The sequence below is a fragment of the Neoarius graeffei genome, chromosome 4 (genome assembly GCF_027579695.1).
Source record: "Neoarius graeffei isolate fNeoGra1 chromosome 4, fNeoGra1.pri, whole genome shotgun sequence".
NCBI classification, from domain to species: domain Eukaryota; kingdom Metazoa; phylum Chordata; class Actinopteri; order Siluriformes; family Ariidae; genus Neoarius; species Neoarius graeffei.
In genome coordinates this window covers 112,338,962-112,355,535 of record NC_083572.1, presented here as the reverse complement: position 1 = coordinate 112,355,535, position 16,574 = coordinate 112,338,962, and the positions used below count along the sequence as shown (strand labels likewise).

Below are 16,574 nucleotides of genomic sequence, written 5' to 3'. Positions count from 1 at the left end.
TGTACGTACATTAAAATGAAAAGACATTTCTTTTTTTATGAGCAACTATTCTTAGGTAACTTAGTATGGAGTTCATTCAATCAAAATGTTCATGTGTTAAATCTCGCTGGGGTACATGCTGCAGGATCAAGTGAGGAAGTGTCAGCTTTTTTTGGCTTCATCAATTGTCTTTACAAATTTGTAAGTGCCAGTCCAGAACGATGGGCCATATACAAAGAAACTACCGGCTGCTCTCTCCACAGCTTGTCTGACGCTCGCTGGAGTGCAAGAATTGATGCTGTTAAACCGGCAACAGTCTATTCAGTCTAATTCTGACACTTCTGCATTTAAAATGTTCATATACCAAATAATTGTATCACCTAAACTTGCTAGGCAGCTGATCACATGGATAGTAAAGTAGAAGTGCCAGCCAAAAACAGACTTCAAATTCAGTTGCTTGCGCTTGAAAATTTTACCGGGGGGGCCCTAAATTGTAATCTTCCATAGGGCCCAAGATTTCTAGCGGCGCCCCTGCTTGTGACCATCCATCTTCCTCCTGATCACATTCCAGAGATTTTCAATGCGGTTCAGGTCTGGAGATTGGGCTGGCCATGACAGGGTCTTGATCTCGTGGTTCTCCATCCACGCCTTGATTGATCTGGTTGTGTGGCATGCAGCATTGTTCTGCTGGAATACACAATCCTCAGAGTTAGGGAACATTTGTCAGAGCAGAAGGAAGCAAGTTTTCTTCCAGCATAACCTTGTACACGGCTTGATTCATTTGTCCTTCACAAACAAAAATCTGTCTCATTCTGGCCTTGGTGAAGCACCTCCAGATCATCACAGATCCTCCACCAAATTTCAAAATGGGTGCGAGACGCTGTGGCTTGTAGGCCTCTCCAGGTCTCCGTCTAACCATTAGATGACCAGGTGATGGGGAAAAAGCTGAAAATTGGACTCATCAGGTAAGATGACCTAACTTCAGCCCTCTCCAGTTCAAACCTTATGATTTTTAGTAAACTTCAGTCTGGCTCTTCTTTGCTTCTCATTGATGAAGGGCTTTTTCTAACTTCACATAACTTCAGCCCTACCTGGAGGAGCCTGTTTTGAACCATCCTTGCTGTGCACTTAACCCAAACTGCCATTTGCCATTCTTTCTGTAGGTCACTTGATGTCATCCTATGGTTGTTGAACAACATTCGAAGGAGTTGATGAGCATCCCAGTCAGTGGAGAGTCATTTTCATCGTCTGCCAGTCTGTAACTTTGTTGTCCCCAATGTCTGCTGCTTGACCTTGTTCTGATGAATTGCCATCTTTGAAATTTTGACGATGGAAGCAACCTGACGCTCACTGTATCCCTCTGTCAGTAAAGCCAGAATTGAACCCTTCTTTTTCTCACTCAAAACTTTTCTTTTTAACTCTTTTGGCATGATGAATAGATATTTTTGTATTCTGATTAAATTTAAGCTATGACTAGCACTGTTTTTGCCATTTAAATTGGTCTTATTGCACAAGGATACTGATGACCACAGCAATGGTTTTTAAACTTTTCTGTATATCTTACTGTATATCAGCTGTAAATTGTCAATCTGCTGTAACTGTAAATCCTACAGCTATGGACCAGCATTTTTAAGGAATGTTCAAATCAACCACCTGAATGGGGAAAAAACTGAGATTTCAGTGATTAGTCAACATTATGTGTTGATTTCCAGAAAAGAGTCCAAAGGCTTAAACAGTTAAGGCCACTAAAAACTCACCTCAGTATGACAGAATATTACATATGAAAGCAATATCATTTCGTATCTTTCTTTTATACTTTATATAAAAGATTAAAAGTATTAAGCAAAAGCAAATTCAATAAACCAAATCACATCAGATTACATCATGGACACTAGTTCACGAGAGATTGCTTTTTTGTTTTTCAGGAATGTAAAATATTTCTTGTTTGTGAATAATTTTTGACCATTTCAATTGGTTTTGATTTTTTTCTGGTTATAGCAAATATTTTATTTATTTTCTAAAAAGCTAAGCGCGATAGGGCTCACTGTACTTTATTTGAAATAAGGTGTAGAATTGTACCATGTTATAGTTGAGGAAGTAGTCAATTTTAAAATTGACACAACATTCCTGCATGTTTTTGTCTGTCACATACCTGGAGTTCTTGTTATGAACATAATTACATGCTAAGAATGTAGACTGGAAATTATAATTCATCCAGTAATGCACATTATTATTTCCTGTGTAAAGGAGGACAGTCCCATGATGTAACAGGTCAGACCAGTAATACTGTAAGTTTCAGGAACACTGGGTAGCTATTGAGGTATTTCACCTGACGTCACAGGGTTACATGACGCCCCGGTGTCCGCCATTTTGAACGTCAAGCTACATACTAACGCTGCAGACAGAGAGGGAGAACCGACTTGAAAAAAAAACGTGTTACAGACACCTAGAATAGATTAATTTGTCAGTAAGCACTCTATAAATAACCATGGTGTTTGCTTGTTGTGCTGTGGGCTGCCACAACAGACAGGCACAGCGTGCAGGACGCTCCTTTTACCGGTTTCTAGTGATGGGAATTTCGGCTCTTTTTCCCGGAGCCGGCTCTTTTGGCTCTTCTTACTATAAGGAGCCGGCTCTTTTGGCTCCCTAACGGCTCCTGCGATTTTATTTTTGATTTAATTGCTGCAATTAACTAGTTAATTAATTACATTATTTATATTTTATCAATAGGATGTTTTCCATTTTATTTTTTAGTTTTTGTAGCCATTGTAAAGCTTTGTAAAGTATAGCAGTGTAACAATGTTCTAGCTGTAGAAATAAAACTTACCAATTAATAAATTATTTTCTCTCAAACATAATGCAAAACTGTGTTATATTACCAATATAAAATACACAGCTGATTTTCCCCTCCTCAGGTGCCTCACAGACTCCTCTCCCCTGCGCTCCACAGCTTTAAGCATTACACCAATTTTCGTATTTTCGCAGCTGTGAATGACATCAACCAAAAAAAGTAGGCGTACACCATGATACTTTTTTTCCTTTGAATGGTACTGTAATAGACAACACAAAGACACAATCAGACAGCAACTTTTTTTGTGAAAGTCTCTCTCTCTGAGGCACCTAAGGACAAAAAAATAATTCGGCTCCCCAACTCGGCTCCCACCGAAGAGCCGGCTCCCGTCGTTCACTTCAAAGAGCCAGCTCTTTGAACCGGATCGTTCGCGACCGACACATCACTACCGGTTTCCTACTGACCCAGACAAGAGGGATTACAGCTGTGAAAAGACAGGATTGGGAGCCAACAGAGTACTCCAGACTTTGCAGTGATCATTTCATTTCAGGTTAGTTTATCAGTTAACGCAATTTTGATAAAATATATAGCAAAAAGTAAATGGGTCAGTGTTTGTTAACCCATCTGAGCAATGAAACAAGGCAGTGTTAATTTGTCTAGGGTTGCATGTAGCAGACATCAGACATAAAACGCAATAACAGAGGCTAGAAAGAAACGGGACACAGAAATAAACAGGGAAATTAAGTAAAAAGAAAGAAAGAGAAAAAAAAGAAAAAAAAGAGCACGGATCTCCAAACACATGAGAAGCCTATTTTACTCACATATCATGCGGACTCCACACACGCATCGCGTCTGAAGTCATAACTCATCAGGGGAAATCGTGTCCGCATTGGCATGTTCAAAAAACAACCTCGCGTCAAAAATGATACCACACGCAAGAAAAAAAAAACAGTCAGGCTACTCAACAACCAACCTGGCAGCAGCAGTCATTGTCATGTAAACACAACACTTCGGATATGCAAATGCTTCCCGTTACACACGATTGCTATGTCAATAAACATCATTTTGCCAGTATTTTAGAGACCCCCCAACATTTCCCAAATCATGTTTTCAAAGGATCTCATGTCTGTTTCAGGGGATCTCGGATCCCCCGAGTAACAAGACAGTGTTGTGAACATAGCCAACCTTGTACCGTTTCAAACTGCTGGGGTCATCCTTCATCAAACTGTTGACTTCTGTCGACAACCTTGGCTCCATACCAAGGCTGGGTACAGTGTTTGTGAGAAAAGACAGAGCCAATTTAACACGAATCACAGCTTACTTTCTTGTTAAAATGTGCAAAGGTCTCCACCATCTCATACCGCCTTGCACTGAAGGACTTAAGCATGCCATCCAAAATGGCTGCATCACGTGACTTGGTCACGTGGGTGAAATACCTCAATAAAACAGTATTGAGAGACTACACGGACAACTGCAGACTTATGCAGAGAGAAACCAAGTGTTGAATGCAAAGATGCTGAGATTTGAGTGTGTGGTTGTGGTCCTGGTCTTGTATTTAAAAGGTAAGGCTTTTGCAATTATTACTGATGAATGTTTCTTAATTTATTTTTCAAAAAAATTATTACAATGTGAAATTAAACCAGGGCTGCAACAATGAATCGATAAAAATCGATTATTAAAAGTGTTGGCAATGAATTTCATTATCGATTCGTCGTGTCGCGTGATTACAAAGTCACAGACTGTTTGAACAAAGTCGTTCTATTATTAAAAAAGTCTCTGGTTTGAGTTGAGCGCGGAGTTCACACTCCGGAGCAGAAGGTGGCGGTAATGCACCATTAAGCTGGATGCCAGCCAAACAAGCAGAGTTGAGCTCGGAGCGGAGTTGTTTAGAAACATGGCGGAAGCGGAGAAACCGGTGCAACCAAAATCATCTAAAGTGTGGGAGCATTTCACGCTAAACAAAACGAATAAGTGTGTTACTTGTAAAATGTGCAAAAGTGACATGACATGGCACGGGAGCACCACAGTAATGATCCAGCACCTGAAACGAAAACATGTTGGAGTCATTGATGAGGAGGAGGACGGGAGTTCAACAGCAGGGTAAGTCACATGACACCTATGTTTGTTTCGCCTTGAAGTGATGAAACGTAACGTTAACATCCCTCCAAAGCTCGTCTGGTGCTGGTGTTTGCTCGATGTCCAGCTAACACAATCTAAAAGTAGACATAGAGTAGAGTGGGGGAAAAAGCCCCCGTGGGGTAATACGCCCCCGGCCTGTTTTACCCAAAATAGCCATCAGATGGCGCAAAGTTACATTTCTATTGTTGATATGGACTGGCTTGACAACGGGGATATACAAATATCCACTGTGGATCGCATATCAGCAACGCAGGGGAGAGAGATCAAATTTCATGGTAAGTGATATAATTTTCAGATATCAGTAAAACTGTATTTAGATAGCTGCTATTTCGTCAGATATCACAGCTGTGTATGTGGTATGAGTAGACAAGTCAGTACGTTAAAAAAAATACATTAGGTTTAAAAAGTTGATTCACATTTTGAAAGTAAGACCCTTTTTTGTAAAAGTGTAGACTGTGGGGTAAAACGCCCCCTTAATGGCAGGGTAAATGGCCCCCAGGGGGCATCGTTTCCTTTTATTATAATTACTGTATTTCATACATTTCTGAATAGCAGACACATAGTTTTTAATAACATCTCGCTTACCTGATTGAGTAAAGCAAGTAATTTGAACTTAATATTAAAAAAAAATAATATTAGCATTATTTATTGATGCACTTGTTCTTTGTTAATTCATGTTCAATCCACACAAAATTAAATTGAAATTAAAATGCGAAATATAATAAAATAATTCATCTATTCATTAATTCAGGGATATTTTCTTGTTTCTTTCACATTATAGGCTTAAGTAAACACTTTTGCTATCCAAACAGCTTTTTTTGAGTGAGGGGGCCTATTGCCCCACCTCAGGGGGCCTTTTACCCCACTGGGGGGGTAAAAGGCCCCCTTGGCACAATGTTTCTCATCTCATCTCATTATCTGTAGCCGCTTTATCCTGTTCTACAGGGTCGCAGGCAAGCTGGAGCCTATCCCAGCTGATTACGGGCGAAAGGCGGGGTACACCCTGGACAAGTCGCCAGGTCATCACAGGGCTGACACACAGACACAGACAACCATTCACACTCACATTCACACCTACGCTCAATTTAGAGTCACCAGTTAACCTAACCTGCATGTCTTTGGACTGTGGGGGAAACCGGAGCACCCGGAGGAAACCCACGCGGACACGGGGAGAACATGCAAACTCCGCACAGAAAGGCCCTCGCCAGCCACGGGGCTTGAACCTGGACCTTCTTGCTGTGAGGCGACAGCGCTAACCACTACACCACCGTGCCGCCCTGGCACAATGTTTGTTTTTGTTAAAAAAAAAAAATTAAGTATTAATTTTAGGCAAACTTTAGGTGGCATTATTGTTCATGTCACTGTTGTCAAAAACTATGATTAAAACTAAACACATGGTTCATTTCAACTTGGAGAAAAACTGAATTTTCCTTAAGGGGGGCTTTTTCCCCCACTCTACTCTACCATCACACTGCCCTGGCCCTGTGTACAGTTTACCTTCTCTGGTTTGTGCACTCACTATTTGCCATTACTTTCTCCAACCCAGTGTTCAAACTATGCCGATATTTTCGGGGGGTCCCTTTTTTTCCCTTGGGGGGGGGGGTGCTTGCGCTTGTCTCGGAGCGCGGATCTCCAAACACATGAGAAGCCTATCTTACGCACATATCACGCGGACTCCACACCTCCACACATGCATCGCGTCTGAAGTCATAACTCATCAGGGGAAATCGTGTCCACATTGGCATGTTCAAAAAACAACCTCGCGTCAACAATGATACCACACGCAAGAAAAATAAAACAGTCAGGCTACTCAACACATCTGATCCACAGCAGCACCAAAGCATCACTGGAAATCATGTCAACAACCAATCTTCCATTTCAACACGCGTCAACAAACAAATGGCACCACAAACATGAACGAATCGGTCAGGCTACCAATTCCAAACCCACAGCAGACAAATAATTAAATGCATCTTACCTTAAAGCAGAATTGACCTCAAAGGAAGTCTGTTGGCACACTTCCTTTCTACTAGTTTGTGTCCCCAACCTGGCAGCAGCAGTCGTTGTCATATCGGTTTATTTTATCTTTGATGTAAACACAACACTTCGGATATGCAAATGCTTCCCGTTACACACGATTGCTATGTCAATAAACATCATTTTGCCAATATTTTAGAGACCATCCGTCTTCTCCGTCAGTCAGCATCTGTCGGGATCCGATAAAATGATAAATCTTGCCTTGTGTGTTGATGGTTACTACATCCAGGTGCACAACAATATAATGGCATGATGGAAGTCTTGCTGAAAGTAAAAACTTTCTTTGATGGCTATATTCCTTTCGATGCTTCGCCGTCGTTCCTCGTTGTTGGCTGTGGTAGACTACTGGTAGTTCATGTCCAAAATGGCGGCCGCATTTGTCGTGACGTCACGTGGGAAGGGTCTTATTCACTCACCTTTTTTGCCTCATTAATTTTTCAATCTGTTGTTATATATATTCTGTTTTGTCCCATATTGGTTGTTGACACAAATATATATCTGTGTGTGTTGTACTTTTTAATTTCATTTTAAAGTTCTTTTATAGCACTTAGACAGCTTAAGCTGTGTTTAAATGTGGGGTATAAATTAACTTAACTTACACTTACTACAGTGATGGTAAGAATAAATTAATAATTTAATTAATAAGCTGCAAGTGTTAATTTTCTGACATAAGGTGCAAAGAAATATTGCACCAGCTTCCTGGAATAATCTCCATGGACAACTTAAAAAACATTACAAACCTTCCTGCCCCAGTTCATAACAGTTTTTAAACTTGTGTTTTTGCACTTGTTTTTTCTTATGCAATTATTATATGTTTTGTACTATTGATTTTTGCAATGCAAAGTGTCTGAGCAAAGGGAGTGAGAGTGAGTGAGTGTGTGTATGTGTGTGTGTTTGTGCATCTGTGAGTGTTTTCTGATTTGTACTTTATTTTTTTATAATTTATTTATTGTTCTGACCACTCAGATCCCTTTAAAAAATATATACCTCTTTTTGTGCACTTTATTTTAAAAAAGCCTATATATTTTTATTTATTTATTGTTTTTTTACTGCTCAGGGATGATCAAGGATCAACATGTTCTTGCACTTTTGCACTAAAGATTTTTTGCACTGTGATTTTTTTTTTTGAATAAAGGGTTGGAAATTAATGCTTTTGTTTGTTTGTTTTTTTATCCGATTAATCAAAAAAATAATCGACAGATTAATCGATTATTAAAATAATCATTAGTTGCAGCCCTAAATTAAACATGAAATTGTTCAAGAGAAAACACTTCTGTATGAATAATTATAGTTGTAATTACCACAATAATCACAGGAAATTTGGTCTAATTTAACAATCTGGCTTCCACTCTTATTGTTCAGCAGCTTATAAAACAATATTAAATCACAATGAATGCTTAACTCAGTTCATTTTCTCATTTCAGGTTCCCTTTCCCAGCTCAATGGTAGGTTCTTCTCTTAATCTTAATCACTCCCACTGTTTGCTGTTGGCTTTTCTTTTCCTCTGTTCTGCTCCATCAGATTCTGATGGCATTTAATGACCATGGGTTTGTAACTGATGTTTCTCTTCTCTCAGTTTGTGGTCATGCACCTTTTAACACCCGTATTGTGGGTGGACAGAGTGCGTCAGATGGGACGTGGCCATGGCAGGTTAGTTTACAGAGTCCTGCTTATACTGGTGGCCATTTCTGTGGAGGATCCCTCATCAACAAAGACTGGGTCCTGACAGCAGCCCACTGTTTCTCCAGGTTAAATTCACACAAAATTTTCCATATGACATTGTCCTGAGATGTAAATGAATAAATGGCTCAATTGTTTTGGGTTTTTTTTTTCCCCCTTCAGCACCAAGACTTCTGGCCTGACTGTGTATTTGGGGAAACAGACTCTAAGTGGCTTGAATCCCAATCAAATTGCAAGAGGTGTTAAACAGGTGATCCTTCACCCCAACTACAACAGTGCAACCCAAGACAATGACATTGTCCTTCTGCTTCTGAACTCATCTGTCACCTTCACGGACTACATCATACCAGTGTGCCTGGCAGGTGAAGGCAGCAATTTTCCACATGACATCCTTAGCTGGATCACAGGCTGGGGAAGCATTGCATCTGGAGGTAAAAGACATACTGTACACAGGCGCAAATGCATAGCTCCATGTACAATAAACACATCTATAGTAGCAGTTCATCGAGGTATATTTTTCTTTCTTTTCTAAGATATGTTTGTGTTTGTGTAGTGCCACTGCCATCTCCTGGTGTGCTGCAGGACGCAGTGGTGCCCATTGTCGATACACTGCTTTGTGATTTTCTGCTTGGATTTGGATCCATTACCCCAAATATGATCTGTGCTGGTTGTATTTCCAAGGAGGAAAGGACACCTGCCAGGTACAAACAGAATCATAGATACAATATGAACAAATATCTCAATAACACAACCTACAATGGAAGTTGTAGATCAAACTTCTTGTGTGAACATATAATACAATTGTGTATGGTACTTAACAATCAAAAACAGCAAAAGTTGTTTTTCTTTTGAAAGGGGGATTCTGGAGGACCCTTGGTGATTAAGAAGGGTGCAGTCTGGATTCAAGCTGGTATCACTAGCTGGGGTAGGGGTTGTGCTCAGCCCTCCTTACCTGGTGTGTATACTCAGGTGTCCCAGTACCAGACCTGGCTATCCAGTGTCATAAACCAAAATCTGCCAGGCTTTATCAAGTAAGACATTATTTGGTCATGAATTTATATCTATAAATAGACACACAGTATATCTCAGACCATGATTCATTGACTGGCTCTTACAGCAATTCACTAGCCCTTGATCATAATGTGCTTTTGTGTCTTGCCAGATACTAACACAGTGGGATGATAGGTGGCCGTACTGAAGGATCAGACACGACCATGTACTGTATTATATAACATAAGATGTCTATATGTTTTCTAAACAGATTTATATTTTTTTTTACTGGTATTAATCTGATAATTTATCTACACAGATTTTGTTGTAAAAATGATGAATGTTGTGATAATCATCTTGTATGGTGCTACATGTACAGAGGATCATATTTTTTTAAATGTACTATAGTCACTTTAATTAGCTACTCAGATAATTAAATAGGAATTTCCTGCATAAATATTTTGGTTTGTGAGTCATCATTTTTATGTGGGGCCTATTTGTGAGCAATTTGTGGTCAGTTACATTTCGCTTGAGCAGGTACATTTCTAATGATTGAGATCTTGGTACAATCAATAAAGTTTGCTTTTAAACCAATTATAATCATGACATGAGGAATATTAATCGAGGCATGGAGAATGAGAAGGGCAAGAAGTGGATGAATATGGGCATTATTGTGAATCATTTACTGGAAGATGCTAACATGTCACCTAATGTCTTTATTATGCAAACGGGTTAAGGTCACATCAAACAGACAAATATTTCTGTTACAAATATTACAATATTCTAAAATGATGAAAATTTAAGAACAGAGATGGCACAAAAGAGTCTATTACCTTTATTTCCCAGTTCTGTCTTGCATGGCACCCTGGGTACCCCCTCAGTCCCCCTCCCCCAAAGTTGTTTCTAATTACCCCAATCAGGGGGGAAAAAAGCATAATTTTTGCATTAAGGCCATTATTAAAAAATGTTCTGTTTCCGGTCCACCGGCCGGGTGAGTGCCGTTTGTGCGGTTGAATTTTTTTTTTTTTTAACGCCGGTTTTTCGACATTGTTTTTTCGGGTTCGTAAATCTAAAATCAAACTTGACATTTACGCATTCCCAGGGCTTTCCACTAAGGCTCATACTAGCCAGCCATGACAAATAAGTAGCCAGCCGGGGGGGGTAAACACAAAATAAACTCCTGTGCACGCAGTTCCCAGGATTAAATATATTTTCCACAGACCATTTATTTATCCACTTTACTCAAATACAAAGTAAAATGGCAGTAAATCTTCTTTCTTTTCTTGCGTATTGCATCATGAGGCGTTCCTGGCTTGTAAATCTCTTATTTTCGGTGCATGACACATTCACGCAGCTGAGCATGCTATGAATTAACAACGACAACGGTCTGCAGTGGGGCGACACAATTACACACTCAGCCAACATTTCTCCATTTGTGTATGAAAATACACTCCAACCACTCAGTTTGGTTTCATTCACAACCAACGGTGTCTTTTGATGCCAGCACGTAATTGAACGAGAGAAGACTGGTTTACCGGAGACAAAATAAGCGTTATCTCTGCTTCTGTTCCCTCCGGCACACGACTGCCTCCGCCGAGTGCGCGCACTCTGAACTGAATCAGCTCTGCGCATGCGCCGTGCGGCACAAAAAAATGGCAGCCACCATGAAGAAAGCAGATCCGGAGTTTTAAATTTTGCTTAAGTGTGAAATCGCAAAATGGTATTCTAGCGAACAACAAAATAGTAAAGATTCAGAAAAACAAATCATTCAGTGATCATTTTAATAGTGTAATTTCATCCGAACTAGGCCTAACGCTCGATTTAAAGTCCATGTGTCGGACATTTTAAGTACCTTTGTAAAAGTTTTGCAAATGTTGCAGTCAGCATTTAAAATGCTAACTTAAAGTTTTTGTACAAGTTTCAGTTGATTAAACTGTCATTTTATTAAATGTGTCTGCTTTTGTAATAAAAAAGTACTGAAAGAAAAAGCAAACACATCATTGCAATTTCTTATTCATCCATATATATATATATATATATATATATATATATATATATATATATATATATAAAAATCCCTCCCTCCTGACTGAAAATTTTTTTGCTCACCCGGTGGACAGGTAACGTGGTATGAAGGTAGGATAGTGCCATATATCCGAAGAAGAGCAGACTATGATTTGCACTTGTAAAACCCGTAATTCGCAACTTGTGAATGCGCATCTCAGAGTTTGTAAGTGTAACTTCAGATCCACACATCTGCAAAAAGCAAACTGCCAAGCATATTTCACAACTTGTGAAAGCGCATCTTCGAATTTGCACTTGTAACTTCAGATCTGCAAAGCTGCACAACAGGATTTGCATGTGCAGGTTCCTATTTGCTCGCTCAGTTGCGTCATCCTTCTCACGTGATTTTTGGCACGATTCACTCGGATGGATTTGAAGGAAACGATTTGCGCGCAGAGACCAGGAATGCCTGTTCTACCACTTTTGTCCAGGAGGTGGCAGTGTGGTTATTGGCCATGCAAAGTCGTATATAGGGAATAATATCTCAATAAACGGCTCTGTGTGGCCATGAATCTTGGTCTGCGACACGGCGCCACGAAAGCATGGAGGGAAGAGGTGTTCAACAACGTGTAAGTAACATTATGGTTTAAATGTCTTATAGTTAACTAACTTTGTAATATACACGGTTAGTGAAATTATCCTATTTGAGGTAATGTGCACGTAAAAGCAGCCTTGAAGAATGAGGTAATTAGGCTATCTTGACAGGCTAAGTTGGCTAACTATATTGTAATACACGTGTAGTAACATTTACAGTTAGCGAAATTATCCTAATAGAGCAAATGTGCGAGCGATACAGCTTGAAGAGTATAGGTAGTTATCTTGAGAAGCTACGTTAGCTAACTGTATATAATTGTGCTTGTAACATACGTGTAGTAGGCTAACGTTTCACAGCAGTGGCGGGCTGACCATCGGGACCACTCCTGGTGGCCTGACAGTTAGCCTGATTTAAACAGTCAACTTCACCAGCAATAATATAGTAAGCAATTAAACACACCTATGACAATGGGCAACATTGGATTGTGGTATATTAAAACGCGCTGCCTGTCTTTGGGCTGCACAGAGTATCCGCCTCCACTGAGAGAGGAGAGGAGAGGAGCAGTATTATTTTTTCCTGAGTGCTGCAGTGACTATTGGCGGCTTTCCCTCCTGTTTTTCAGGAAAAAAACGATATTCAAACAGAGAACTTAATTGACATAAGGAGAGACCATTTTTAAATCTATTTTGTACATCATTTTCCCCTAGACATATAAACATGTTTATACGACTATGGTTTTTCGATATTTTCTCCGCTGTCCATGATTTGTCAGTCAATAGTTATTTGGCTACCGGTACTTTACTACTGTTATTGTTACCATTCATAAGCGCATTGATATGGAACAGTGATTACTTTTTTGGGGACTACTTCAAAGGTAGGCCATTTATACGACGTTAATGGCCACCCCATCAGCCAATCAAGGAAGAGAATCCCATTGTTAAGGGAGATAAAAGTGCAGTAACTGATGCAGAACCTATGTATGTTTGCTAAGTGCCTTTCATGTATAGTACAATAACAATGGAAAATTGTCTTTTATTTACAGGCACTGTTGCGTCATGTCCTTCAAAGACTGCTTACACGCCTGGAACATGTCCTGCAACAGCCACACCTGGACATGGACTTCATGCAGTTTGTATGTTGTCAGGAGAGAGTTTTTCTCAGTGCCATAGCAGGTCAAGTCACTATTCCAGCAGAGGTAATTGCAGGAATAGATGAACTGGACTGTGCGATCAACACTGAGATTGATCAAGAAAAAGTAACAGCATTGAGTATGGAGCAAGGTGCAAGAGGGCGCCCAAAGACACTCATTTCTGACGAGCAAATAAGCAGCCTGTTGGAGTTGTCGTTCCCTGTACTGACAATTGCTGATTTACTTGGGGTGTCCATCAGAACAGTGTGTCGGCGGATGGAGGAGTTCAACCTTAGTGTTAGGGCCTCCTACAGCAACCTCTCAAATGAGCAGCTTGATGGGATTGTGTCTGAGATTAAAACCAGGATGCCACATGCAGGATACCGCATGATGAAAGGGGCATTGGAGGCAGAAGGACACAAAGTGCAGTGGGATCGTATCCGAGCATCACTGCATAGGGTGGACACCCTTGGTGTGTATTCCCACATGATAAACCTTGGGTGTGTGGTGAGACGGAGCTACTTTGTTCCGAGCCCAAGGTTTCTCATGCACATTGACACCAATCACAAACTGATCAGGTTAGTTTTTTTTGTTTAATCATGCCTGATGTTTAATTAAAAGTGGTGATATTCACAACCACCGAACTAAAGGAGTTTACATAACTGTGTGGAAGATGGTCAAAGGAGTTAAGTTGTAAGCAACTGGACTTCTTGTTGGAGCTTGAAGACCGTTCACCTTTTATCCCAAAGGCTTTTTCAGTTCTGGCCTGATGTTTGAAAACCAGGAATTATATCTCTGGATCACTGGAGGTGTGAACCACACCCCTCATTCCATGACAAAGGGTCACATAAGTCACCCGTCAAGGTGTGAATTGGAGTGAGATATAACTCCTGGTTTCCAACATGGCCAGAACTGAAGAATCCTTTTGGATAAAAGGTGAAATGTCTTCAAGCTCCAACAAGAAGTCCAGTTGCTTACAACTTAACTCCTTTGACTACCATGACCTGGATGAATGAGAATCTACACAGACAGCTATAAGGTGCAATTTGCCATTCTGGCAAATGGATTTTTGTATTGTTCCACAGTCAAATTATAACACTCCTTTCTGTGCTCTTGAGACTGAAATAATGTACTGTTCTAAACCAGTTTTCCAACATAAAGATTTTTTTTAGATTGGAGAAGAAGACTGCACCTTTTTAAAATATACATTTTATCCCAAGATAGTGAACAAGTGTTTCACATGGGATCATGACTTTGTTTTAAATATCACTTTCAGGTGCTAAACATTCCCCTGCTTGACTGGGAAAGCAGTGGACTGAGAACAGATTCAAGCCCTGGGGTTACTGTGCCTTCAATTGCTTGCCCTTTGAGCAGTGCACAAATGGAGGAGTTGAAACAAAGGGTCAATCCAACGGCTCCATCTTTGTCCTTTGGCACAGACCAGTACCTGGCAACTCTGCAAGTGGTGCAGAATATGATTGCAAGTTAAAATATTGTAGTTACCACAATGTTAATGTCCACTTTTGTTACTTAAATAAATAAACATGCTGATGTTTTACAGTGCTTTTAATGTTTTTTTTTCCCTTCTTCACTTTTTAGATGTTGACACACTTAACAGGCAGTGCTTCTACAAAGACAAAAACAGTCATTCCAGAGAACCTAAACCTTAAAAAAATTGAATGAAATTACATGAAAGGTTGCATATACTGTAGAAAGTCAATCAAAATAACTTTATGCCTGTGTCACTTGTTATATGAGCCCAAATCCAGTGTTGCTTGTTTTGATGCACGCCTCTAGGTCCTTTTGAAACTGCCTGAAATCAGTGTAATGAGTGGGAAGACGGAGTGTTTCAAAACAAGTTGCTGCCCTTGGGTACTTTGATGAAGTCATCGCGACAATGAGTTCACGGGGCAAGACCTCCCATCCAGTCCAAAAACGCAGCAGTTCTTTCCGGTCATTGCTGGATGCTGCAGGTGAAAGACCAGATGTCTGTTGACCATACTTTACAAAATGATGGATTCTTGAACAAATTGAAGTTGGGTGGTCTCTGTTTACATCCATGTCCAGTCATAATCAGTATTAGCTGCAGCATGTATATGGATGGTATAAGATACTAATACTAAGACACTTAATACTGATTATGAGTGGACATGGACGTAAAACGAGAACAGTCAGACATTAACTGACACAGCATGTTTACATGACAAAGTAAAATATAGAAAATATTCTTTAGACGTTACAAATAACTGGTCACCTACCATTCTCAATAAATTCACGAAGGTATCCTGTTATGCGACTTGTAGTTTCGACTGGACATTCATCTTCAGAGTCGTCATCTGTAGCACTGGGCCAGGTAATTACACGTAGAATGGCCTTGAAACATTTTCAGAAGGTTAGAGTTAGATCTGAGATCAACCACAGTTCCCCTTAAAGGCTATGCACTTGGCACTTAAGCATTTTTGTTTTACCTCTGAAGTCAATGAGGCATCCTTCTCCCTTGGAAAAATTAAGGGTACCACATCAGGTTTTTCTGTCATGAGATGCCAGAGATGAGTCTCTTTTAGACCCTTGCGCAGTTGCTTCACTTGTCTGGTGGTGCATCCAATGACCTTTAAAAATGAGAAATATTTTTATGTTAGGAATGCAGTGTCCTTGGTCCATGGATAACGTCTTGTATAAAATAAGGTTCCAGGAATTAGCTATCGACATGGCCATGAAACGGAACATCACTTAATAAATGCTGTTGCTAAATGCTGTGATTGTGAATAATTTTATTTTTTCCATTAAAAACCCATATGAAACACACATTTAAAATAGAATTGAAATCCTGAAAATTAATTTATATTTTATACATGTTAACAGGACTAATGTTGGTTAAAAATAAACTCGTTATCTGTTATGGCACTCTTTTTATGTGGACAGATTTCTCCCCAAGGAACCCTAACGGGAAAAAATCTGTAATTGAGGCACAAGTGTTAAATGCCTAGACTAAGTGCACATTGAATCTTTTGCACATTGAATCTACAGTACTGCTCTCTAGTAATACAGTAACTGCAAAGTAAGACTCACAGAATGAAGAAGCATTTTTTCACATAACCATCTTCGGTTATTTTCAGTTACTCTGGGAAGGTCCCATGCAAAGGCCAAATTCTGAACATGCGCTTTCTCTTGTTCTGATAGCTCTGATGTTCCATCAAGCTGTAAAAACAGAAACAATGCAAGCATTGACC

At 39.9% G+C, this 16,574-nt stretch overlaps 1 long non-coding RNA gene and 1 pseudogene across 1 annotated transcript; one reads left to right on the top strand and one right to left on the bottom strand.

Moving 5' to 3' along the window:
- The first annotated feature begins 4,264 nt into the window (after nucleotides 1–4,264).
- On the top strand, nucleotides 4,265–9,847 carry LOC132885491 (serine protease 27-like; annotated as a pseudogene).
- A 5,373-nt stretch (nucleotides 9,848–15,220) lies between these two features.
- On the bottom strand, nucleotides 15,221–15,933 carry LOC132884545 (uncharacterized). The gene is made up of 3 exons (XR_009654475.1): nucleotides 15,813–15,933; nucleotides 15,603–15,717; nucleotides 15,221–15,311 (listed from the first exon to the last, which is right to left on the bottom strand). It is a non-coding gene; the product is annotated as an uncharacterized LOC132884545 (long non-coding RNA).
- Nucleotides 15,934–16,574: the final 641 nt, after the last annotated feature.